The sequence below is a fragment of the Neolamprologus brichardi genome, unplaced genomic scaffold (assembly GCF_056152115.1).
Source record: "Neolamprologus brichardi isolate AB-2024 unplaced genomic scaffold, ASM5615211v1 NODE_ptg000031l+_length_7269946_cov_1, whole genome shotgun sequence".
Classification (NCBI taxonomy): domain Eukaryota; kingdom Metazoa; phylum Chordata; class Actinopteri; order Cichliformes; family Cichlidae; genus Neolamprologus; species Neolamprologus brichardi.
Genome location: NW_028270136.1, coordinates 3880836 through 3906641, shown reverse-complemented (window position 1 = coordinate 3906641; position 25806 = coordinate 3880836). Strand labels below are relative to the sequence as shown.

The window sequence follows — 25806 nt, the reverse complement described above, 5'->3', positions numbered from 1 at the left end:
GGCAACTTCCAACAACCAATCATTTTTCCCTCATGGGTGGTTGCCAGATGGTCACAGACTGGTCTCAAAGTCCGTGTGAGTGGGGACCTAGCTTAGCAAGACTCTAGTAACCGAACTATTTCCACCACACAGTAGAACCGTTTTCATTTCAAAGAAGTTCTACAAAGCTTGCTGAACACTGCAACTGGGAAACCAACTAACTATCAGCTCTAAATGAATTTTTTGGTTTATATCGATCATTTGGCTTAAACATAAATTTGATTCTATTATACAACACAAGCAAGGCCATTGAAATAAAGGCATCTGTGGCCAGCGTGTACTGGAGGAAAAAATAAATAAACAGGGAAGGAAAAGATTATTTTTAATATAAGAGTTGGCACAGCCATACTTGTAAAAATGTACATTATTATGAAAGTGGGAAAAGAAGTTGCCTTTGTTTAGTTTGTTTTGTTTTGTTTTTTAAACAGACAATACAAAAATAAAGGAGAGATGATGACTGCATGAAAACTCAACATAAGCATTTTTATATATATAAAAAACAAAACACCCAGCACGCCCCTGCGGGCGGTTTATCCTTCAAGCTCGGGTCCTCTACCAGAGGCCTGGGAGCTTGAGGGTCCTGCACAGTATCTTAGCTGTTCCCAGGACTGCGCTCTTCTGGACAGAGATCTCCGATGTTATTCCCGGGATCTGCTGGAGCCACTCGCCTAGCTTGGGAGTCACCGCACCTAGTGCTCCGATTACCACGGGGACCACCGTCACCTTCACCCTCCACATCCTCTCGAGCTCTTCTCTGAGCCCTTGGTATTTCTCCAGCTTCTCGTGTTCCTTCTTCCTGATATTGCTGTCATTCGGAACCGCTACATCGATCACTACGGCCGTCTTCTTCTGTTTGTGTACCACCACTATGTCCGGTTGGTTAGCCACCACCATTTTGTCCGTCTGTATCTGGAAGTCCCACAGGATCTTAGCTCGGTCATTCTCCACCACCCTTGGGGGCATTTCCCATTTTGACCTCGGGACTTCCAGGTTATACTCGGCACAGATGTTCCTGTACACTATGCCGGCCACTTGGTTATGGCGTTCCATGTATGCCTTGCCTGCTAGCATCTTGCACCCTGCTGTTATGTGCTGGATTGTCTCTGGGGCATCTTTACACAGCCTGCACCTGGGGTCTTGCCTGGTGTGATAGACCCCAGCCTCTATGGATCTTGTACTCAGAGCTTGTTCTTGTGCTGCCATGATTAGTGCCTCTGTGCTGTCTTTCAGTCCAGCTTTGTCCAGCCACTGGTAGGATTTCTGGATATCAGCCACCTCCTCTATCTGCCGGTGGTACATACCGTGCAGGGGCCTATCCTTCCATGATGGTTCCTCGTCTCCCTCCTCTTTCTTGGGTTTCTGCTGCCTGAGGTATTCACTGAGCACGCTGTCAGTTGGCGCCATCTTCGTGATGTATTCTTGGATGTTCGTTGTCTCATCCTGGACTGTGGTGCTGACACTCACCAGTCCCCGACCCCCTTCCTTCCGCTTAGCGTACAGCCTCAGGGTGCTGGACTTGGGGTGAAACCCTCCATGCATGAGCTTTCTTGTCTTTATGTCAGTGGCTTCTATCTCCTCCTTTGGCCAGCCTATTACCCCAGCAGGGTACCTGATCACGGGCAGGGCGTACATGTTGATGGCCCGGATCTTGTTCTTGTAACCCCGGCGGAAGGGGCTACATGAATAGGATGAGGGACCTATGGATATATATATATATATATATATATATATATATATATATATATATATATATATATATATATATGCTGCTAATCGAATGCACTTAATTAACTGAATATCTACAATTGTTAGCACCTGCAAGGTGATCGTCTGGAGCATTCAGGTGTGTGCATATTATGCCACAATTCAGTGCTCAGAGAACTTACCGATAACCCAAGAGTTGCATCGCAGACTCTGCAGACCTCAGTTAATACTAAATGTTACATTTCAAGACAGCACAATTAGAAAAAGACGCAACTAATGTAGCTTGTTTGGAAAAGCTGCCAAGAAAAGCTGTCTCTTCTCTCTAACAGGGGTTAGGTTTGTGACACTACATCAAACAAACCACGAAACCTGTGACAGACTGGACTTATTAAGCCATAATCTACAGCACAACACTTTGACACGTTTTATAGACAGGAAACTACAGAAAGTAGATTATTTTGCACTTTCAGACTAAACGAGATAACAATGGTAAGACCCTTGTGCATAATTAAGGCTACTTGACAACATAAAAGCTTAACAAATGAACTCAAGGATCGAGCCCTGTGGCAACACTAATACCGTGAATATTCGTTTATCATTGGCCACGAGCATCTTTCTGAGCTCATGGGAAAGTTCATTTTTTAGAGCTCCTGGATTTCACAGGCCATCATACAACAAGATATTACAGACTACGATGCACTGCTTTATATAAAACTAGTTAAAGTAGAATATTTAAAATGAGCTCAGACAAACATGATGTGTATATCACACACACATGAATGCACTCTATTCTTTTCAGCTGCTCGGATCATTTCCTGCGGCTAACCCTCTCTATTCCAGCACACCAACCGTCTGCATTTCCTCCTTTCACTGCATCCATGAAGCTCCTTGGAGTCCCTCCTCTTCTCCTCCTGCCAGGCAGCTCCATATTCAGCATCCTATATCTGATATATCCACCATCCCTCCCCTCCACATATCCAAAGCATCTCAGCCTTACCTCCAAACTGCTCACCCTGAGCGGTTCCTCTGATGTACTCATTTCTAAATCTGTCCATTCTTCTCACTGCCAATGAAAATCTGAGCATCTCCACCTCGGCCTGCTGTCTTTATGTCAGCAACACCGTCTCCAAAGCACACATCGCAGCAGGTCTCAGCACCATCTTGCAAACCTTCTTATTAGAGATGGACCGATCCGATATTAGGTATCGGTATCGGTCCGATACTGACCCAAATTCCTGGATCGGATATCGACGAGAAATAAAAAATGTAATTGATCCATTAAATATCAAAAAAGCATCTCACAAAACTTGCTACAAGGCATAACTCGGCTCATAACCGTAGCACTTGCAGCAGTGTGCATCACGTGATAGAGCGGCTGTGTGTATTTGTAGCCTCGCTACCAAAGCAGCATTTCATCTTCGAGGAAGTTTTCCCAGAGAGAAGTAAAGCAAGTGTGTAAGTTCATCTCTGAATGTTTGTAAAGCATTCCCAAGTTAAGCTTAACAACCGAGCGACTGCCTCTCTCTCTCTCCTGCTGCTACTTCAATGTGAAACTGATCAATGATCAGCTGATCGGCTTTTCTGTCGCGAGTCCGTCTCTCTTGTTTGTTTTTGGCCCACTTCTCACCAGAAAGAGGAAACCAGCGGCTGAACAACAGCAGCACGTTTAAGCTTGATAATCTGTTGTTAGAATTTATTTAATATTACTTTCTACACCAGGATCTTTTTCTACGTAGCTGACGGCTGGTAACTGTGCAGGGGCGGATCTAGCAAAATTTAGCCAGGGGGGCCGATAGGGCATGAACAGGGAAAAGGGGGCACAAAGACATACTTTTCTTTCTTATTCTCATTTAAAATGTCTAGCTTTTAATAAATAATTATCTGACTCTTACACCCAAAGTTTTAATCTGATGTAAAATGTATAGACGTCCATTACTGTATATAGTAACTGTTAAGTCTAATATACCCTAGTAAGCTATAGTACTTTTTCCTTTGGGAAGATACCATCTGTGCAGTTCTGTTGAAGAAAGATGTTGAATCTATTTAATTATTCTTGAAAAATTATTTATTTCTGTGCCTTTTTTCCCCCTGCATCAAATTAAATTTGATTACGTCGATTAAGCATCATGAGGTGGAGGGTGGTTCCCTATTTTCTTTTTGCTGGGAGTTTGCAACCCTATTAGTTAGGTTGCTTAATATTTCTGCTAAGTACTCTTTAAAATACCAGAATAGGGAGGATGGAGCAGGTTTAAGTTTATTAGATTGATCAGTTTTGCTGAACTATGAAATATTTTGGGCACAGTCTATTTTTTACATACAGGTATAACAGAATAGCTTTAGTGTTGTTATTTATTTAAACTTGAGTATGAACTTATACAAAATGTAGCAAGATATTAAAAAAAACTGTTTTATTGATTAAAACACACTATATCGGATTCATATTGGTATCGGCAGATATCCAAATTTATGATATCGGTATCGGACATAAAAAAGTGGTATGGTGCCATCTCTACTTCTTATTCACTCTGCTGCCATCTTTCAGTCACAAATAAACCCCTGACACTCATCTCCAAACCGCTCGCACTCTTCCTGTTGTGCACTTTTTGTTACTTTGGATGGTTGAACATAGGTGTATAAACTCATCCACCCACCCTGTCTCTACTCCTTGCAGCTTCACTCTTAAACATGTCTCACTCACATGTATTCCATCTTGTTTTCCTCTTCTCTCCAGGTAATACCTACACCGCTCCAGGCTCTCATCGACCGGCTCGCACACCTCACCACTACATCTGTCTTCATACATGTTCTGCTCCACCCTCACATACTTCACAGCCACTGCTGGCTTCTTCATGCAGTACAACTTCCTCTTTTGGTACCCCATCATACGCTTTCTCTAGATCCACAAACCCAGTGCAGCTCCTTCTGACATTCTCCACCATCAAACATGATGGTGGAGAATGTATATATATATATATATACATATATATATATACATATATATATATATGTATATATATATGTATATATATACGTATATATATACATATATATATATGTATATATATACATATATATATACATATATATATATATATATATATATATATACACACACACACACAGGGTGGGCCATTTATATGGATACACTGTAATAACATGGGAATGGTTGGTGATATTAAAGTCCTGTTCGTGGCACATTAGTATATGTGAGGGGGCAAGCTCCTCAAGATGGGTGGTGACCATGGTGGCCATTTAGAAGTCGGCCATCTTGGATACAACTTTTGTTTTTTCAATAGGAAGAGGGCCATGTGACACATCAAACTTATTGGTAATGTCACAAGAAAAAACAATGGTGTGCTTGGTTTCAACGTAACTTTATTCTTTCACGATTACGTCGACTATCAAAATCGTCGACGACTGATTTAATAGTCGACGCGTCGTTTGAAGCTTTGTAAGATCCCAAAAGACGCAGGAATAAGTAGCAGGATTTAAGAGTGTAATAACGGACTGAAACAGAAGACTGCAGCACTGCATGTACAAGGATGCCAGCTGCCGTTAAACCCCGAAGAAGAAGAAGAAGCTGTGCCCTGGAGGGACTTTCCCTGCCGGATACACGATGGACGGGTGGCAGAACTGGAGAGTCATGTGCCTGGCGGGACTGTCGATCGAGGACGCTGAAGATATCTACCTATTCGGAACCATGATAACAGGGTTCTTGCTGATCGGAGCTGGCATGGCCCTGACTTATCGGAGAATTGAGAGAGCGGAACCGGCTGTTCAAACCCCCCCAAGGCTGCCCACTGGAATCGAAGCGACGGGACGAGGCGCGACCTCTCACAACGAACGCAGCATGGTTAACACCTTGGAGACGCTTACAGCTGCTGTGAAGGCTCAAAACAACACCATTGAGTGTATGGTGGGATACATCAGAGAGGGCCCTGCTCAAGATGAGACCCTTGAGCGAAAGTTGGATCACATCACAGAACGGATCACTGCAGTTGTGAGGTCTCAGAATCAAAAGAATGACAACACCACGGATCAGAAGTTTGATACCATCATGGGGAGGCTCGCGGCTCTCCAACGGGAGATCGAGAGACCAGCATCAGAGTGTTAAAAGATCAGCTTTGAAAATTCTCGTGAGCTGAAAGAAAATCAACAAAATCAACAAATTCGGGATCAAAATGCAGACACCACCACGGCGCCAGCTGCACAGGCCCAAGGCTGAAGCCGGACAAAACACTCCCTGATAACGACTGTGTGATGACTATTCTCCCCATCCCTTGCAAGGCCACCTGGATTGGCTGGAGGACTGTTTACTTAGCCTGATAGGGCGAAGGACACTGTCTCAGCTGAACTATGGACACGCACACACACACACTTACACTGATAAGCACTCACTCATCTCCCCTTCCCTTTCCAACGCCTTCGATGCTTGTTACCTCCCGGGAACACGAGGCGGGTCTGGGCCCGCGCTGGCGAGTCGGCGCAGTGGCAGGATGGCTGCTGTGTTGCCTGGGATTACTCATCATCCCCCTACCCCCACCCTGTGGCTTGTTATGTCTTCACAATGTTGTGCTGTGAACATTCATGTGCTTTTTTTTGTGCAAAGGAGTTTTTTTGTTTTCTGTTCTCATGCTGTCCTACCATGGAAGCACAGCATGAGTAGAGGTCTCTTTTTTTCCTCTTGTATTTTCCCATTGTGTGTACATTTCAGTGTTTTTTTCCGTAACTCTGCCGATCTCCGACTTGTAACCCCCATGTAATGTCTGTGTTATGTGTGTAAGGTCGGGGGGGATGTCTCATTTCACTGCGGGGCAACCTGCATGTGACAAATAAATTCTGAATCTGAATCTGAATCTGTCCCAGAATTCATAGCGCAGCCCAGCTCAGTTTCCAACAATGGTGGCAGCTAGTTAGTTTTAATATTACTCTTATTATTCTTTCTGGGTCACAAAATAAACGTTTAACATATTTTCAGGCGAGAATGTAGCTGTGTAAACCTCAAATATCTGCTCAGTTTATCAAGACACCACATATTTTCAAAAGCGCTCCGACGTTTTCGGAGACGTCTGTTACCCACTAGCTTGATAGCTAGCCGGGGGCTAGGCTAACTAGAGCCGTGAGAACACCGGACTCCCGCAAATCGTTTTCAAACCCACTGCGGTCTTTCGCTACTCAGGTTAAACATGATATATAAGTCACTTAGATAACTTAAAAATGTTATTGTTTGGCTTTTTGTAGTATTTTATCTGTTCCTGAGTAAATCTGTTTGGCTGAGATTAAAGTTATAGTTTTTGCACAGCTGAATAAACATCAAGCAGACAGCTGATTATCAGAAGTGTGAGATGCTGGAGAATTTACTCCGGTGTCCTGTTATATTTTAGATAGCAAAGAGTTTATTAAACTTCACTGAAACAATCTGCAAATTTCATTAAAAATTTAATAAACTATCATCTTGTCTTTATTTTCAGTTAGCACATACCTTAAACACTTAAAGCTGTAAGCTAATGATAGTTATATAAGAGCAGATGCTGCTGGTGCAATAAGCTGTAGTTTTACGTCCAATGGATGATGATCTGATTAGTCGACTATCAAAATAATCGTTTGTGGCAGCCCTATCGGCAAGGTCAATCATATCGGCTGTGGGCAACTGCAACTGAAGAATAAAGGCTATCCCTCTCTCTCTCTCATCTATACCAAAGGAGAATCCTTGTCAGCCTGAGGCCTGTGAGACGTGGTGTAATCACAGGCATGTTTCTGTGACCTGAACTGCTAGCTATGCACATTTATTCTCCAGAGATTCTTACTGTTGCTGTTATTTCTATTTCAACTGCTGTGACACGGTGACTTTCCAGCTTCTGGGACAAGCATAGTAGTTGTTTATAAGACATACATTCACAAAGACAGCAATTGCTGACTACAACCATTATCAGCAGGAAGTGCAGAACATGAAGTGTTTTAAGAACCAAAAAAAAGTTAAAAAATGTATCATGCAGATTTCATTTTGGGACACTTTGGGCTCCTTAGTAGACACAGTATTTATCACTAGTGCCCCCGTCTTCTATCGGCTACTTTCAGCAGAACAGGCCACATGAAAGCTCATTCATATCAAACTCTTTCTTGAAGACGGCAGTAAGTTCAGAGTACAATCTCCACAGTCATAGCCTGTGTGTGTGCGTGCGTGCACCTCATGGAAAATATGCAGCAGTCTGAGGATCAAAAGAATAGAAAACATTTCTCCGCCTACATCCCTCTGGTCGTATTTTAGGGAAATCCAGGTGTGACTCACTGAGCAGCTTAAATCACGTCACACAGATTTGTAGGAAAGATTACTAGACACACAGCAGCTGATAGCATCTGCCAACAAAAGCTAAAGATTAGAAACTGATTACTATATTTGTGTTTCACTTCACTAATCTCCTGCCATCCTGTGTACTACTCTGTTGGTATTTTAGGGGAATCCAGCCATAGCACAGGTGGAGGCATGTAGGGTACTCTTCCACTCTTACAATCTGAGCTCAGTTTAGGAAATTCAGTCCATTCATTGTAGTATTTATCCCTATCAATTCTATCTATATAGCTCCAAATCAAAACAATCACCACACTGGTGGTGGTTGGTGGTGGTGGTGGGGGTCATGTGATTCAGCCCTAACTATATGTTTGATCAAAATGAGAGTGTCCGTCTCACAAATCCAAACTTGGAGCTGAAGAGAGGCCTAATGGCTGAAGGCTCTACCTCAGGGGTGCCCAATCCCAATCCTCGAGAGTTGCCGTCCTGCAGCTTTTAGATGCATCCTTTTTCAAACACACCTGAATCAAATGAATGGCTTGTTATCAGGCCTTTGCCAAAGTTGATGGGATGCTGAAGCAGTAATCAAACCATTTGATTCAGCTGTGTTGGAGTAGGGATGCATCTAAAAACTGCAGGATAGTAGCTCTTGAGGACTGGGATTGGGCACCCCTCCTCTACCTCATCCTACTGCAAGTAAGCCTGCCTGAGTGAAGTACTTGTTTGGAGTAACATGGTACTTTCCGGTTTTTAAAATAAGATGAACCCTGATTACCCGAAACCTAACATGCAGGAGAAAAAGATCATTTTTCCTATGTGGAAAATATCAGCATCACATTACATAATTCTTACATGGACGGATGCAATCAGTTCTTAAATATCACCAACTGTCTTCCAATAAATGGCACGGTATTCCCAGAGCATTACATACTGATGGTGAACATTCTCTTGGCCATGTAATCTACTTTAAGTGGTGATGTATCTTTTGTCTCTGAGAAGAACCACCTGATACTACAAATCTAACTTCACTTTCACATTTTTATACAATGCTCACTGCAGTTGGGCTCTTGAATTAAGACAGAAGTCACTACACACAGTTTTAAATATACCAGATTCATAAACACCTCCTCACCTGTCATAACATTTCCCATGAAGCAGAGACTTGGCGTAGCTGTCCAAGTTCCCCTCTGGGTCATCTCCCCTCATCCAAGGTTACAAAGAAGGCCGCCCTCTCAATGGCATCCAGCGATCTCTTGTTGACCCCAGAGCTGAAGTACTGCTTCCTCATCTGAGCCCAAGGGATTCTGGGAGGGCATTACATGTCTTTATTATCAATCATTATTTTGCTCATGGGCCTGTACTTACTGCCAGCACATCTTTTTGCACAATTGTCCTAGCAAAAAAAAGTACTAAAGTAACCCCAGAAGTGTACAAAGTTCACAGAAAAGTCAACTCAGCGGAAACTGCAGACTGTCCATAATATTTATGAGGAAACATACTCCACTAAACACTGCACCCTTCTCAAGTATTGTCTCCACTCCAAGATAAACTAAGACAATCTGAAAGCTCACAAAACATCAAACAACTGTGCACATCAATCAGACTAAAGCTTCCAACAAAGTCTCCACAAAGTCAAAGACTTTGGCATGTGACGCAAACATCAAAATGAGAGGACAGTTCGTGGACAAAAGCCCAGTGATTTTTGCTCAGTATCCGATTTCATGGTCGGCTCACTACTTCAGTAATACACTCTGCTTGATGGATGAGCCATTAATTCAAAGTCTTGATGTACTCTTGATGTATTTTGGGGTTTAAAAGCCACAGAGACCCGGTGTTTAGAAAAAATGTGTCTCAACTCAGCTTTCTTTAAGTCCAGCTGGGATAACCACATTTACTCAGGGCCTTCTTGATGTGATGTTCTTCTGCTTCCGCTGTGTCAGTGGGGATGGTGTTCGCTCTGTGTTGTAGCGTCCTGATGACACCCAGTTTGTGCTCCAGTGGATGATGAGAGTCAAACCTTAAATACTGATCCGTATGTGTAGGTTTATGGTACACGTCAGCTTTTAGATGTCCCCCATTACTGATGGAAATCTCACAGTCTAAGAAGGCTAACCTGCCACTTTTCATATCCTCCCTGGTGAATTTGATGAGTTGGTCCACTGAGTTAATGTGATCCCTGAAATGTGGTACGTCCTGAGATTTGATTTTCACCCAGGTGTCATCCACATATCTGAACCAATGGCTTGGTGGTGTTCCAGGGTAAGATAGCAAAGCCCTCTTTTCTTGGTCGATGCTGAGAGTGGTCCTGTTGCTGAGGTTGGGGTCATCCTGTAATCTCTTACGGACTACCTCCAACGCTTCCATGACTGGGATGCAAGTGAAGAGAGATGTAACGTCGTACGAGACCATGGTTTCATCTGCCTCCATAATGACATCTCTCACCTTCTCAACAAAATCCAGGGTGTTCTGGATGTGGTGTTCAGAGCTGCCCACCAGTGGGTTGAGGATCGAAGCCAGAAACTTGGAGATGTTATAGGTGACCGAGTTGATCATACAGACAATCGGTCTTAAAGGTGCACCCAAATATCCTTGGGCAAGATACTAACCCCATGTTTGCCTACTGGTGGTGGTCAGAGGGCACGGTGGCGCCAGTGTCCGGCAGCCTCGCCTCTGTCAGTGCGCCCCAGGGTGGCTGTGGCTACAATGTAGCTTGCCATTGCCAGTGTGTGAATGGGTGGATGACTGAATGTAGTGTAAAGCGCTTTGGGGTCCTTAGGGACTGAGTAAAGCCCTATACAAATGCAGGCCATTTACCATTTACCCTGTTTATGTATCTTCGGTAAAACATACAGTCTTGGTGTAGACTCCCCTGGGTACAGCCTGTGGTATGAGGTCCAGTCAATAGCCTTGTCTTGTTCTAACTGCTTCAGACAGCCTATCACCCTCTTCCTGTAGCCACTTCCTGGGTCTCGTTTCAGGGGCTCATAAGTATTTTCATCACTGAGTAGTGACAAAATCTTCTCATGATAGTCTTTCTGGTTTAGCAATACTGTGCACCTACCCTTGTCTGCCGGAAGGATGATAATGTTGTTGTCATGGTAAATGGTAAATGGCCTGCATTTGTATAGCGCTTTTCTAGTCCCTAAGGACCCCAAAGCGCTTTACACTACATTCAGTCATTCACCCATTCACACTCACATTCACATCACTAAGTGATGTGAGTGCCTTCTTCTCCTCCATGGTGATGTTGGATGCTGGGGGCTTTGCATTGCTGAGACAGGCCGAAACTTTCGTCCGTAGTTGCTCTGCTTCCACTTCTGCAATATTGTTGTTACGAATTGCTGTTTCTGTGGCTGTGATCAGCTCCACTAGCGGGATTTGTCTTGGCGTGACAGCAAAATTCAACCCTTTAGCAAGGATGTTTTTCTCTGTAGGGTGAGCTGTCTGTCAGACAAATTCTTCACCCACTTGTCCACATCCTCCGTGTCGCATCCTTCTCTCTTCTGGTCACTGAGGACACTCTCCGTATTTTGCGGTGTTTTCCGACGTACAACAAGTAAGTCAAACTTCCTTTGTTGCCTGTACTGTTTATAAGACTGGGGAAACCTGCAGTCAGCTGAGACTGAAGAAGTCACTTGGATGAGTGAAAAAACGCTACGTCCAGATGAACAGGATCAACTTTTTGGACATTAATTCAAAGACACACGGGACTTGGATTGCTTTAAGCCGTGCTCCATGCAAAGTAAAACAAATAATGTGTTGGCAGCACAATATCCACATTGCAAGTTCTGATGTCACTACCATCTTTTCATTGATTAAGCACAATACTAATCATGCTGGAGAACAAAACAGCACGACACTAGCAACAGGAAGTGAGCGCCTGCTAAGGGCACCCAGTCGAAAACAGGGAATCCTGAAGGCAGGGAGACGTGTATATATGCCAAGTCTTAATGGCCTTTGGAGAAAAGTGCAATTAAACGCTCAATCATGTGAGCTTATCAAAGAAGAAAAATAAGCATGTGTAGATTTCTATCAGTGAGTGAGGGCGTTAAGAAACAACACACTGACGTGCGGGTGTTTCATGTGTTTTTCACGCGTCAAAGGCAAAGAGTTCACCAGCACACTTATTTGTCATGATTGCCAGCACAAGCACACATAGGCTATGACTGAACAAAGGCACACATGTTCTCATTTCCTTCACAGTGTCTCATGGGATCCTGCTAGCAATCCATTTGCTGATACACCAGGGGTGCCAAACTCATTTTAGTTCAGGGCCCAAATGGACCAATGTCTATTCTCATGTAGGCCGGACTGGGAAAGGACAGTATGTTCAAAAAGTACAAGACAACATAGCTGTTAATTACAAAACACCTCAAGTTATTTAAGAAATTCTGAAGACAAAGAACACACAAACACACAGTGTCTCAGTGGTTCACAGGACTATCAGGGTGTCTCATGCAGCACTTTCACAGTTATAGTTTATTTGACTCCTGATACCTGGCATCGTTTAGCTTTCACCAGCTCATCAATATCAGGCGTCACATCCTGAATGGCAGCTAACTTCAGGATGTGATTCAAGTGCTTGTGTGTGAGCCTTGAGCGCAGGTTTGTTTTATTTATGCTCATTGCAGAGAAAACTTGCTCACAAAGATAATTGGTTGTGAACATGCACAACGGTTTTGCAGCGAGGACTGTCGAGTCAAGTTGGGGTAACCTGGCAGGAGATTATGATAAAATGTGTTCGAGCCAGTTGTGGCAAATTTGCCCTTCAAATCTGAGTCACACCACAAGTCTATTATTTTAAGTTGGATGCCGGCGGGCAGAGAGAGGGATTCACGGAGGGACGCAACTGGAACAGGAGTTTCTTTTTTGAAAAATTGCTGCTGATTTTTTAATTTACAACATCATCTCGTGGGCCGGATTAAACCTGTTTGCTTCAATAAGCTCCTTGGTTGCTTTGTCTCATGTTTTGGGACATTATGCATCTGTATTATGAAACAGTGCCTAATCAGTTTTACTACATTTAGCTGATGTGAGCAGACAGTATGTGTCTGAACACCCCAGAATTCAGTCGGCTGCTTCTGTCCTGTGTTACATCATCAATAAACAGAATCACCTGCACTGATAGCTAAGCTATTTACTTTCCAGGATATAGTTACATCGTTACTTTGTTAGAGTTATTTGATATTATATTTTGCACTATCCAACTGTATATTACTGTATACAAGTATTCTTATGGTATATATTTGTATATCATCATATTTTCAGTTTTTGTGTTTTTATCTGTTGTACAGTGTCCTTGGGTGCTTTGATAGGCGCTATTTTTTTAAATAAAATGTATTATTATTATTATTATTATTATTATTATTATTATTATTATTATTATTATCTTATTCCCCTGTTCCTCTGTCTCTCTTGCTGCATTGAACATGTGTATGACAAAAGAATTTCCCACGGGATAAAGTTCTTCTTATCTTATCTCAGTGTCCCAATGCCACTGGCAGCTGTGCACACTCAAACCTGCACGTTTTACAGATGTGGTGTGCTTTGGATCATGAGCGGTTCCAGGAGCTCTGATTAGTTTATTATGGTGCCATCCAGTGGTCGCACTGTGGCTCGTCTCTGTGAGCTGCCTCTGAGCAACCCGCCAAATATAAAGACAGCAGGTTCAGACAGCTTTATACAACTGACCGTGTTTCAGTAAAGAAATTAAATAAAAATTTAATTGCTTTATTTTAATTAAAGAAAAATGTTAATTTTAAAAGGTTTGCTAAGTTTTAAAAACTCTCATCTCTCCTTAACTACAGACTAGAACCTGTGATGAGCTTTTCATATTTCTCCCAAATATTTCACAGTTAGTCAAGTTAGAAAAAGGCAAAAAAAAAAGTCATGTGACATCACCCACTTTTCCCCCACATTTAGAAAATTCCAACAGCACCACACTGTGCCATGTCAAATTTTTGGAGGCAGAAGTAAGAATACCAGGATGCATCAGGGGCTGCCACTTTGTACGCACCTGTCTCCAGCAGTGAGAGCTCCCAGCTTCTCCTCTCCAGGAAGCGGGGGTGAAGCGTCATCCAGGATCCTCTGGATCTGGTGTTCAATCTCCCTGGAGGACAGCAGGCGGCCTGCCTGGTACACCCACAGGCAAAAATAGCGCCCCCTGTGGTACACTGCTACAAACTCGCTGTCTAGCCAGTGCTGGAGCACATCTGTGGAAAATAGTATGGATGTGCTATAGTATACCATCTGCAATAATACCATTTTTTTTACAAGACGTAACCATGACAGATTTATTTAAAGATGAAAGAGATGACAGAGAAACAGCGAGAGAAGTACATCTATCAAAGTGCATCTTTATGTACTGAGTATGTGTGTGTTACCAGTCTCGACTCCTGGTGTGCGTGTTGTGTTGAACATCCTCTCACACTGAGCAGCACACAGGGGGATGACGGTACCCGGAACGTGGCTCTACAGCACAAAGACAAACACATTGTTTATCTTCCTTTCATTTTAAATGGACACTAAACCATGTGACCCTCACTAGATAACACAAAGTATTTCACATAATCACTAAATTCAGCCGCGACAGACGGCTGCACCCTTCTGTCCTGCTCTCTGTGGAAGAAAGGAGGTGGGTAGAGCGCATCAAAGGTTCTGCAGTACCCCATGAAACAAGAGTCACTCCCAGAATAAACTGACTATCAAGGGCGTGTGTACCCACATCCCACAATGGGCTGTGGGCTACAGCATGGATGCAGCCAAGAGTTAATTCTTTAACTGCCTTTCATGTTGATTTTAACTACCATTTCTGTCCCCACAGACTCAAAGAGAGCGTGCAAGATTTGAGTTGGATGGATATAAACAGAGAGAATACTTATAGTCAGAGGTGGGACCAAGTCATTGTTTTGCAAGTCTCAAGTAAGTCTCAAGTCTTTATCCTCAAGTCACAAGTCAAGTCTCACGTAATGTCAGGCAAGTCAGAGTCGAGTCTCAAGTCACTGGTGTAAAAGTCCGAGTAAAGTCACAAGTCTGAAACTTTGAATTTCAAGTCCTTTCGATTCTTTATAAAAAAAAAATGAAAAAAAAGAATGTTGCAGTTATGCTAACTGTAAATATTAGACCATGTGATGTTTAAATCTCTGTTTTTCTCAACACATGATGAAATACTCAACTTAGAAAATATACACAAATTGTGAAATTGCACCTCTATAAAATGCAGCTCAATTACACTTAGCTCCAAGAATAATTTTCACCGACAATTCTGAGATAAGCTGCATGTTATTCTTGGATGCGCTTGTAGGACTTTAAAATAGCATGTCAGAAATATCGTACACATTAAAACCAAACTGTATCATCAACGTACCCTGGACAACATTTGCTAGTTAGATGAAGTCAGCTATCTCATCGTAGTAAAAGAGAAGCACCACCTACCGTTCTTTATGCAACTTCAACTGTCGGACAAAGTTGGAGGTTGTTCCATCTCTGTCTGTGATTCTCTACTTGCATGTTTTGTATATTGCATTTGGTTTTTTTATTGACTACTTCATAGTTTATGTACCTGAAAAAAATCACTTTTTTTCAGGTACATAAAACTATATTTCTTTTTTGGGACATGCATACGGAGTGTGGTTTGAATAAATGAATGAATTGAATTAATGGTGCACACTTTCTATATAATATGCGTGTTAAATTTTAGATGTGGGGTGAAATATCAAGTCTTTTCAAGTAAACCAGTTCAAGTCCAATTCAAGTCCCAGGTCATTGGTGTAAAAGTCCAAGTCAAGTCACAGTCTTAGAACATTTTTTCAAGTCAAGTCTAAAGTCATAAAATTAATGACTCGAGTCAGACTCAAGTCCAAGTCATGTGACTTGAGTCCACACCTCTGCTTATAGTCTTTGCAATTGGTTACAAATATTGTAGTCTTTTATTCTCATCAGTCCAATTAACTGATGGGAATAAAATTCCATTGAGTCCAAGTGTATAAAAGCAACGCCACGATATTAATGCAACATTTCCATTTAACGCCTCTGTATTAAAACTGAATGTGAACTTTGAATACGTGAATGAATACATTCTGGTCGACATAATAAAACAGGAGCTCATCATTACAGGCTGAGAGACACTGAATTTTGCAGACTACTGATGCAAAGAATCTGCAAGCGATGCGCATAGTCTTTTTTTTTCCTTTTTTAAAAAAAACATGGACAAAAGTGTTTGTCACCCCAAAATAAATGCATGTAAACCCACTGCATCTTATTATTTTTCCAATCTGCAGAAATGTGTGCAGCCTCACCAGCTTCAGTTCCTCCCGGTTCACCTTGCGGCGGTAGAGCAGCAGGGCAGTGATCGTGTTCCCTGCCCTGGCCGCCTGCACTGAGGTTGGTGTCACGTACAGAAAATCCTGGAAGGACCACACAAGGGATAGAAGATGTTTTTTAACAGACAACCATGAGAAGATTTTTGATTAAGAACCAAAGGAAGGAGAATGAAATCATCTCTCTAAAAACATAGCCAACAAGATAAGGCTAAAGGTTGAGCTGGACTGACAGGAAGCTCAGGTTTAAAAATGACAACAGGATATGAGGTGCAGATTTAATCAAGATCACAGGTAAAGAAAATAAAACATTCTGACGTTAATATAACTCCTAACCTTAGCTCAGAATGTAAACATGTAATTATATAAAGAAGCAGTGGTTACCATTCCATAGTAGTTACTGTTGACCATTATGGGACCTCGGCTCCTTAAATAGACGTATTCCTCCCACCAGTCATGCTTTAAATAATCATATATTTAGAAGATGCTATACTTTTCTGCACTGGCAGGCGAGCACAGGAAACATTTCTGGCACCTTCACATTAATATTATGGCTGTGAAGCAACTCACTGTGAGTAAAACAAAGCGTTTGTCAAAACTGCAGCAGAGCCACCACAAACACATTTGACTCATTCAAAGCTCAGAGCCAGAAGCTTCAGGTTAAAAGTAGTGCTGTCAAAATTATACGTTAACGCAAATTAATCCGCCATCGCGGTCAACGTAATATAGAACGTATCTGGAGTGTAGAATAGTGATGGGATTTACGGCTCTTTTTAGAGAACCGGCTCTTTCGGCTCCCAACCGGCTCTTCAGGTTGTGTTGTTGCTTTAATTAATTTATTATTAACAACAATATAAAATTATGCACAAAAGGAATTACTAATGTAAAAAAAAAGTGGTTTTACTTATATATGTTTATATATAAATATTTACGGTGGCCCCTAGAGACAAAGCATGTACGAACTCCAAAACAGAGCTACCTAGATCACTTAAATTACACAATTGAAAGCATATTTCTATTGTTTGTGTATTTATATACAAGCACTCATATATATTCAAATAATTTAAAAAAATGTTCATTTACCTGTTGCTACCACACACCAAATCCGGTTGTTGGTACTTGCTGGCTTGTGTAGCCACGAGGTAACAAAAGCTCAACACTGCACCCAGCATCCTGGAGCACTTCTGTTGTGTTTTGTACGTGTTTTGGAGTTTTTACGTGTTTTGTCTCTAGGGGCCACCGTAAATATACTTTTATTTATTCACTCCACCTACAATGTTATAAATAAATCATATAATACAAAAACGAACTATTTACATTTCAACTTTTAACTATTTCAATTTTCAGCTTTTTCCTTTTAAACTAATTTAAAGTGAAACAACACAAAACACTGCCAACCACAACACAATTAAATATAAATTATAATATGAAAACAAAAAGAAGATGCACATTCTCTGTCATATGGGCCTGCATGACTAAACTTTCTGAATCCTTTATCATCTGCAACTGAAAATAGTTGTGGATGATTACTATACCTTTCTAATGTGATGTTGTTGTCCCTGAGTCTCTTTCTCTCTGGCTCTGTTCCTGTGCTACTGCGAGTGTAACTACCGCCCCTCCCCCATCTGCCCAGCGCAAAGCACAAAGCTCGCACACGGAGTGAAGCAGAAAAAAAGTGTGAGTGAGAGAGAAAGAAAAAAAACCCACGGCTCGCGATAAAGAGCCGGTGTTGTGCCAAAGTAGTTCCCATCTACGAGAGCACGCAAAGTAGGAGGAGCCACTTGCCCAGCTCCGTTCTGTACGCTACTTGTCACTGATGTGCAGTCGATGCAATAAAGAGTAAAAGCTGGAAAACAGCAGACTCGATTAATTTAATAGTTTCGTGACATTGTAATGTGCTGTGTGGAAGACAATTTACCTTAAACTGTACACTGAAATAACCTGCCGGAATACTTTGTCTAGAAAAAGACTTTGATACTATAATACTGTAAAACCAGATCATGGAAACACGTCGCTCTCCAGTGAATTTACACTCGGTTTACACTTTGTAGCGAAGCTATCACCAAGGAGTTTATTTGCAAAATCAATCACAGTATAACCCATAACTACAGTAACTTTGGAGAGTATTTCTTATTCACAGCAAAAGTTATGGAGGGATACAGATTTTATCAGGCTGTGTGGCATCGGCTGCCAAAATGTGTGCCCCCCCCCCCCTCAGTATTCACTGAGCACGCTGGCAAAAAACTTGGCGGAGTTTTTCTTTGTAAATAAATAAAATTGAAAACAACATTTAAATATATATATCGTCTTTGTAAGTAACAGGGCTTTTCAAAATTTTGCAAGTTAGTTTTGGCCAACCTTTCGTAGGCCTACTCGACTCCAACATTGTCAAATTTTTCCAAAATCTCCGGTCACGTGGGTTTTCCTCATCAATTATGTAAATTAGCTCACGTTGTGCCCACGAACCGAAAACCAGAGTGCCTCTGAGATTACTTTACAATTTGTTTTCGAAAATTACAAACACCACAAGAGGATGGAACCAGACGAGTACAAGATTTTGGTTGCATATAAACTGAAAGGCGAGTATCCAGCGCTTTTCACGAAGAAAGAGAAGCTTTTTCTCCGAAGAAAAGCAGCTATTTACAACATTGGAGGTAATAACAGCAACTTTGTAGCATTTATAAATGTCATCAATACATAAATATTAACACATATACAATGGCATAATGTGTAGTCTTAATTTGCACTAACCGATTTAATTAGCTTAACCTTTCTTTGACCTAGTTAACCCCGGTTAATAGGCACATGGGCGTTTATTAAGTTTTACGTTTTGTTATTAAGTAGACAGCGTTAACTAAGAACTGTTTTTGTCCTTTTATAGCTTAACTACATTATATTATGTCGTAATTACTTTTGGAGTGGTATGTGCCAAACCCTTTTACGCAGGTGTACCCACTGTTATGTCTTTATGTCTTTAAATTACATATGTGTAAAATTACTGACAGCATGTGGAATTAAACTACTTTGAATTGATATTTGTATTAAAAATAACTCCATGATATCAGAAGGCCATTAGTTATAATGGCTTTACACATCCATCACTTTTTTTAGTATCACTAATACAGTCTCGTGTGCAGTGGCGGTCCTAGCCTGTTTGGCGCCCTGGGCGAACACTCCCTCTAAATTGTTATTGATCCCTTTACCCCGAGTCCTAACGTGTATATTTATTTTCTTACTCTTCTTATATTTATTGTTTGTTTACTTGCACTGCTGTAACTGGAGCCTCGTCGTCTCGTCTCTCTATATACTGGACTGTAGCGGAGATGACAATAAAGTTTACTTTGACTTCAGCAGCGAGCAGGCGCGCCGAGGGCTCTCGCGCTCACTTTTTGTGTATAGAATTAAAAAAACACAGATAAAATTTAAAAAAACATCGGTGAAAATTATAAGTCTGTATCATAATGTCTGGTGTTTTTGTGTTTGTTGGTTTGTTTTTATTTTGTTTTACTTTGCGAGTTGGTTATTAGATGCTGCGGTTAGAAAATCCCCCGCCGCCCCTCTTCCCTGTGTCACAAGCAGCAGGCGCTCCTCGCAAACGAAGGGCGCCCTTACTCCCAGCAAATGGGCGATAGAAAACCAATCGGTGCCTATGCCATTCCCAATATGCGTTGGCTGACGTCGGGGCAGCATGAGTACGAGCATTTTTTTTTTGCCGATGCCGGTGATGGCGCCCCCCACCACGATGCCGCCCCGGGCAACCGCCCGTGTCGCCCGTATCTAAAACCGCTACTGCTTGTGTGTGGCATAATCTTTTTGGCTTCTGAAGTAGTCATACTATCATAAATATAGAGAACCAGTCCAATAGTCACCCCCAAATTATATCACATACATAATTGATTTATTACATTCAAGATGTATTGTCATGACTTTTACCACATACAGACCTGTCGTGGTTTAAACAGCTATAATAAACTTTTCTATTTTCTTGTTTATGTTTAGGGGAGCAGCTGTTTTACTGGCACTACAAAGGCACAGACAAAACCATAAAGACAACGGTGTCATGGTCTTGGGCCATGTTGGCCCAGTATTCTTAGTTTTCGTGTGTTTTGTATTTTGTTCTTTATTTATGCCTTGGTTCCTGGGTTGTTTAGTTAAGATGTTCCTTATTTAGCTTATTTAGCTCCCCGTGCTCTCTCTCCTCCTGTCTGCACCTCTGTGTACTTCCTGTTTTACTTTGACAGTCTCCCGTCAGTGTTGCATTTACTCCTGCCGTGTCTTGTTATGATTATCAGTGTCACCTGTGTTCCCCGTGTGCTCCCACTTCCCTCATTAACCCTCTGTGTATTTATGTCTGCGTCTCCCTCAGTTCTGGGTCGTGTTCTCCCTCATGCTGTGTGTGATTCTCCCTGTGTTTCCTGGTGAGCTTTATATTTAGTTTTTCCCAGTTTAGTTTTGTATTACTCATGATCTGTCTTTCCAGCAATAAAGTTGTGCTTTCTGAGTTTATTCCCCGTGTCCCCGTGAGTTTGCGTTTGGGTCCTCTCCTGCCTGCCACACAGCCTAATCATGACAAACGGTAGTCTGTGGGGCTGATGAGGCAAACACAATTTTCATGCCAGTCCTACTGGGGCCCATTGCGGACAAACAAAAACAAGAAAAGCCATTTCAAAGCGGCTCTACTGGCCAGGGATGTCAGTGGACATCAATAATTGGGTGGGTACTCCAAAACAAACTCTATGTAATTCGACTACAGCTAACTTATTTTAAGAGGAACACAGCAATGTTTCTGTATCTCTCAAAATAAGTTATGTAAACCTTGATCATCAACTCTTGTGTTTCTTATTGAATTGCTTTTATTTTTGATTAGGTTTCCCAGTGTGCACTTTGCCAGGCAAGTGCTGCAACAATTAAAACACCAGTAGAATACGTTCCGATAAAGGTTAGTCATCGACCATAGCAAATAATCACATTTAATCACACAATGTTTTCATTGCTTACAAAATTTCATTGCTTACAAACCTACTGATTATATACTTGAAAAAATTCTAACAGTAGACTAGCATTTTGTGTAATTTCAGTATTATTAACTTAACTATGATTTTGTTTTTAAGGTCTCTCAGCCATTTGAACTGGTTGGGATGGACCTTATTGGAAAACTTACTGAAACCAACAATGGACATCAATACATATGTGTTTTTATTGATTATTTTTACAAAATGGCCACAAGCATACCCTTTAAAGTCAAAATCAGCCAGGGAAGTGACAAACTGTCTCATAAAATTGGTCCACCAGTTCGAAGCCCCGAAAAGGATTCTTACTGACCAGTACTTTAGTCTTTGGCAAAAATATGTGAACTCATATTTGAATAATTTTTTGAAAATGGTTAATTTTCTGTTCTTTATAAATCTATTTTTGAGATATTAGCATGACAGCTGTTTATTTAAATTCTTATTGTAATGTGCTTATAGCCAGTGTATATAACTTTCTTTTGCAGCTCAACAAAAGGGTTTGCGGATTGTTAAAAATTAAAAGAAGCCTCTGCTCCCCCGATCACCCTCAAACGAATGGGCTGGTGGAGAGAATAAATGGCACCATCCAGAGGTAAATTCTTGGAGTACATGTTATACATTTATGGGGGTTCCCTTCAACCAAAACATTAATGCATGACATTAAACTATTAAAAAATTTAAATGATCTTTCATATGAATGTCTTCTATGTGCTTTCATTGTCAGAGCCCTGTGTAAAGTTGTTGGCGACCAACCAGAAATGTGGGATGAGTATCTGGATGCTGTAATGTTTGGACTCAGAACTAAAAAACAAGTGAGCACCAAATACTCACCTTATTACCTAATGTTTGGCAGAGAGGCTCACTATCCTTCCGAAATCCCAGAAGAGTTCATGGTATGTCTTTCTGTCTGTGACAAACTACACGAAAATCCCACACAACGAAACTTTTTTAGTTTTTGAGGCGCAGGCAGATCAGTTTCAATGGATGCTACGTCACCGCCATAAAAGCACTACACCACTGAATATTTTTATGGATTGTTCCACCCCTCAATAACAGTTTTCTTCATGTCCAATCAATACACGCTACAAGCTTTGCCAGAAATACATTGTGTCTTAAAACCACAAGACACTTAATGTAAATTTTCACTGTATTTCTCAGTTCTTTTATGTATTATCTGTGTATCTTATGCAAAGTATAGTAATGATAGACATGTCTTTTGATTCAAAGGTTGATGAGAGTGTGGAAGACATTGTGGGGCAGGAGGAGCGGTCGGAAGACATTGAAAAGCATCAAAAGCTGTTGGAACTGGTGAAGGACAATGTGGTCAAAGCTCAGGAAAAAACAAAGGGCAAAATAAAAAACCAAAATATTGGTTATACTGTGACTTATTTTGCAAATATACCCTTTGTGATAGCAACGCCAATGTGGACTACAGATGGGGGGACACACACACACACACATTTTGGCAGCCGATGCCACACAGCCCGGTAAAGTCTGTATCCCTCCATAACTTTTGCAAAATTTTGAAAAGCCCTGTTACTTACAAAGACGATATATATATTTAAATGTTGTTTTCAATTTTATTTATTTACAAAGAAAAACTCCGCCAAGTTTTTTGCCAGCGTGCTCAGTGAATACTGAGGGGGGGCACACATTTTGGCAGCCGATGCCACACAGCCTGATAAAATCTGTATCCCTCCATAACTTTTGCTGTGAATAAGAAATCCTCTCCAAAGTTACTGTAGTTATGGGTTATACTGTGATTGATTTTGCAAATAAACTCCTTCGTGATAGCTTCGCTACAAAGTGTAAACTGAGTGTAAATTCACTGGAGAGCGACGTGTTTCCATGAGCGCGTCGGGTTTTACAGTATTATAGTATCAAAGTCTTTTTCTAGACAAAGTATTTTGGTTATTTCAGTGTACAGTTTAAGGTAAATTGTCTTCCACACGGCACATTACAATGTCACGAAACTATTAAATTAATCGAGTCTGCTGTTTTCCAGCTTTTACTCTTTATTGCGTCGACTGCACATCAGTGACAAGTAGCGTACAGAACGGAGCTGGGCAAGTGGCTCCTCCTACTTTGCGCGCTCTCGTAGATGGGGAAACAATTTTTGCCGGGGGTAATTACTTTGGCACAACACTGGCTCGCGTCGTTCACGTCAAAGATCCGGTCTATTTCGTTCGCGACCGACACATCACTAGTGTAGAATGACTCAAACTCTCTGAAATGTTTCTGTCAACGCAAATGGGCAGTTGATCTGGTAGTGACGCAGCTGAGCCAATCAACTATCCAAAATGATAGACGCACATTTGCCATCTAGATAGGACAAAGTATTATGCACATTGTGCAAGAAGGAATTTTCTTTTCACCAAAGCAGATGTTCCTGTACACTATGCCGGCCACTTGGTTATGGCGTACCATGTATGCCCTGCCTGCTAGCATCTTGCACCCTGCTGTTATGTGCTGGATTGTCTCTGGGGCATCTTTACACAGCCTGCACCTGGGGTCTTGCCTGGTGTGATAGACCCCAGCCTCTATGGATCTTGTACTCAGAGCTTGTTCTTGTGCTGCCATGATTAGTGCCTCTGTGCTGTCTTTCAGTCCAGCTTTGTCCAGCCACTGGTAGGATTTCTGGATATCAGCCACCTCCTCTATCTGCCGGTGGTACATACCGTGCAGGGGCCTGTCCTTCCATGATGGTTCCTCGTCTCCCTCCTCTTTCTTGGGTTTCTGCTGCCTGAGGTATTCACTGAGCATGCTGTCAGTTGGGGCCATCTTACTGACGTATTTGTGGATGTTCCTTGTCTCATCCTGGACTGTGGTGCTGACACTCACCAGTCCCCGGCCCCCTTCCTTCCACTTAGCGTACAGCCTCAGGGTGCTGGACTTGGGGTGAAACCCTCCATGCATGGTAAGGAGCTTTCTTGTCTTGATGTCAGTGGCTTCTATCTCCTCCTTTGGCCAGCCTATTACCCCAGCGGGGTACCTGATCACGGGCAGGGCGTAGGTGTTGATGGCCCGGATCTTGTTCTTACCGTTCATCTGACTCCTCAGGATTTGCCTGACCCTCTGCAGGTATTTGGTGGTTCAGCTTTCCTAGCTGCCTCTTCATGGTTCCCATTCGCCTGCGGGATCCCCAGGTACTTGTAACTGTCCTCTATGTCTGCAATGTTGCCTTCTGGTAGTTTTAACCCCTCTGTTCTGACTACCTTCCCTCTCTTTGTTATCATCCGACTACACTTCCCCAGCCCGAACGACATTCTGATGTCATTGCTGTATATCCTGGTGGTGTGGATCAGTGAATCGATGTCTCGTTCACTCTTGGCATACAGCTTGATGTCATCCATGTACAGGAGGTGGCTGACAACTGCTCCGTTCCATAGTCCGTAATGATCTCACTGAGCGGGTTCAGGCCTATGCAGAACAGCAGTGGGGACAGAGCATCTCCTTGGTAGATCCCGCACTTGATGGTGACTTGTGCTATGGGCTTGAGTGTGTCCGTCACATCCCCATTGAGTTCCTGATGAAGGCTCTCAGGGTCCTGTTGATCTTATATAGTTCTAGGCATTCCAGGTTCCAGGTGTGGGACATTGAGTCATAGGCCTTCTTGTAATCAATCCAGGCAGTGCACAGGTTGGTCAGTCTGGTCCTGCAGTCTTGGCTGACTGCTTGGTCTGCCAGTAGCTGGTGTTTTGCGCCTCTGGTATTCTTGCCAATTCCTTTCTGTGCCCCGCTTATGTATTGACCCATGTGCCTGTTCATCTTAGCCGCCATGATGCCTGACAGGAGCTTCCACGTGGTGCTGAGGCAGGTTATTGGTCGGTAGTTGGAGGGGACTGGTCCCTTCTGGGGGTCCTTGAGGATCAGGACTGTCCGGCCTTCGGTTAGCCATTCCGGGTGTCTCTCGTCAACTAGCAGCTGGTTCATTATTCATTCAGGTGCTCGTGGAGTGGAGTCAGCTTCTTCAGCCAGTAGGCGTGAACTATGTCAGGGCCAATGTTCCCTCTAAGCTGCGCACGTGCGCAATTGCGCACTGCTGGCACGGTCTCTGCGCACAGAAAATCTGCGTTGCGCACAAAAAAAATCTAACCTGAATTGAAATTAAAATTAATACTTCAACAATCCTGTTTTGCAGTGTTAGTAAGTGACTGGCTGCTCCCATTTGGGATTAGAACGATGTCAACTTATCCCATAGTTCAGCCAATAATGTGTATATACGCAGCCAATCAACGTCATTGACAGGCTATGACAGTGTCGACACCGGTGTTTTAGCTGGCAAAGCGGTGTGGCTGATGAGGAGTGAAGCCACGTTAATGACAATGTGTACAACCATTGGAGATGTGAGCAGGACAGACGGAACAACTGACGGAAAAAGTGTGGACTTTATACCAGTTTTTAAATTGTGTTGATCGGCCACGAAAAACCAGAGTTGTGATAAAAA

The 25806-nt window shown here is 42.2% G+C and overlaps 1 pseudogene across 1 annotated transcript in view; it reads right to left on the bottom strand.

Moving 5' to 3' along the window:
* LOC148094713 (carnitine O-palmitoyltransferase 1, liver isoform-like) overlaps positions 1-14703 on the bottom strand; it is a 35003-nt pseudogene extending 20300 nt beyond the window's left edge. The window contains exons 1-4 of the transcript XR_015718451.1: positions 14635-14703; positions 14416-14503; positions 14049-14244; positions 9165-9336 (exon numbers count right to left, since the gene is read on the bottom strand). The product of XR_015718451.1 is annotated as a carnitine O-palmitoyltransferase 1, liver isoform-like (transcript). The remainder of the gene's footprint in view (positions 1-9164; positions 9337-14048; positions 14245-14415; positions 14504-14634) is intronic.
* Between the last annotated feature and the right edge of the window lie 11103 nt (positions 14704-25806).